At 41.6% G+C, this 2161-nt stretch overlaps 1 pseudogene; it reads left to right on the forward strand.

The window, feature by feature from the left end:
* The first annotated feature begins 233 nt into the window (after positions 1-233).
* Positions 234-1668, forward strand: LOC109675850 (RNA-binding motif, single-stranded-interacting protein 1-like; annotated as a pseudogene).
* The last annotated feature ends 493 nt before the right edge of the window (positions 1669-2161 follow it).

Below are 2161 nucleotides of genomic sequence, written 5' to 3' on the forward strand. Positions count from 1 at the left end.
CATGTTTGCTAGGCAGGCATTCTACCACTTGAGTCTCTTCCAGCTGTCCCTAATGTAGAAAGTTTTTACGTCAAAGGAGACTATCAAGAAGAAACAGTCCTGACCTTTCTCATAAAACTCCTCCACACATTCATTTGCTGACAGAGAATCTGCTAGCCTTGCAAAGCCAAATTAGCTCAAAGAAAGAAAAGGTGTAGGAGTAAATCCAGTCTGCAGTGTCTGGGGCTTTGGCAATGGTGCTGTGTGACATAGCAGATATTAGAGCACTGAAGGCATCTATGGTAATGAAAAATAGAAGAAAAAGAAAGAAAGTGGAGACCGTGAGAGGTGGGGATACTGCGGCTCTGCTCCTGGGCTGCAGCCAGGAGAGTCAGCAGTGCCTATTCAGCTCTAAACTCCATCTGTTCCACACATCAGGCGGCCACTGAATCACTCCAGGGTAGCGCAACACACTTTTAGGCCCAGCCCATCCCAAGTTCGCAGCCCCTGAAAGAAGAGGGAGTTCCCAAAGTGTAACAGCCCTTGCCTGCCTACTGCACCTGCTGAGATGATCTTCCCCAGCTGCAAGTGCAGGACACCATACCTCAAGTAGCAGTCTCTGGTCCCACCGCACCATACAGCCTGTCCTAGTCCCAGCTCCACCAGGAGTAACAAAATAGCAACAGTAGCAATTCAGGATGGGATCAACTAAGCAAAACAATCCTCTACATCCGAGGTATACAGACCAGCATCTGGTGAAGCTCTGTCAACCATATGGCAAAATTGTCCCCACAAAGGCAATTTTGGATAAGACAACAAAAAAATGTAAACGTTATCCTGCAGAAACTTAGAAAGCTGTGTCAGACCTGAAGGCCAGTGGAGTTCAATCTTAAATGGCAACCAACCATAACAAGATCCTACCAACCTATATATTTCTAAGTTGGCACCATTCATGGATGAGCAAGAACGTGAAACTATGCTTAAAGCCTTCAGACAAGTTATTTCTGCAAAGATACTGCGTGATTACAGTGGCACAATCATGGTGTTGGCTTTGCCAGGGTGGAATCAACTGAAAAATTGGTAGCTGTAATTGGTCATTTTAGTGGAAAATTGGCTAAGACCCAGCAGGAGTTTCTCCTCCTACAGAACCTTTATTGTACAAGTTTGCAGATGGAGGACAGAACAGACAGGATCCAAGCACATATGCCCCTAATTGAAGACTTAGTATAGAGGAGAGCCTGAATTGACATTTATGATCCATTCTGCTGTACAGAACAGATTTTATCCTTATCATAAAGAATTGCTAAAAATCAAATGATCACTCAAACTTCTCTTACATTCCATATTGCATCTTCTGCATCTGCCTACCATGTGCAAAGTCCTTCTTGGATGCAGCATGAGCTGTATATCCTACAGCACCCTGGTTCCCTATTAATTCCTTCAGTGGAACACACCAAATCACTACAACAAACATCTATATTAGCCCCCTGGCTCAGCAGATGATTCATCTTTCACTGGGCAGCAGGGGAACATACATGACTACAACATCAGTGACGCAGGATGCCTACTTGCCACAGTACACACATGCAAACAACAGCAGTTCCTGTTGAGGAAGCAAGTGGTCAGCAGCCGGGGGTTGTAAAGACATCTAATGACCATTATCCATATACCTTTCAATCTAATAAGTAACTGTGAGGTGTACAGAAGGGTGTTTTTAAATGGAGAAGGGTGTGAAGGCTGAGCAATCATGGATGGTGTTTTAGGAAATTATTGACAGTTTTGCACACTCTCTTGAAAACGTTATTTGTAATAAAGTCAACTAAAACTATTTTTGCTGTAAGTTCTATAAGGTTCACAAAACCTTTAAATTCATCTAGTAGCTCTTCCCTTGAACAGGTTTATTTTATTAAAAAAACAAATAAACAAAAACACCAAAATATTTTTATCAAATGTTATAATGAAAAAATAGAAAAAAAAGAAAATTTCAATTTTCTGGGTATGCACATAGACCACATAGACTTATCCAAGTGCATGACGAGATTTTTACATTGGTGTTCATTTTATGTTCAAAATGATTGGCTGCTAGCTCTCTCTCTCTCTCTCAAATAAATTTGAAAAATAAGAGTCTGCACTTTTACTGGTAACTTCATAAATGACTGAAAAGCCAGTTACAAGTAGCTAC

Source organism: Castor canadensis, chromosome 13 (assembly GCF_047511655.1).
Source record: "Castor canadensis chromosome 13, mCasCan1.hap1v2, whole genome shotgun sequence".
NCBI lineage: Eukaryota > Metazoa > Chordata > Mammalia > Rodentia > Castoridae > Castor > Castor canadensis.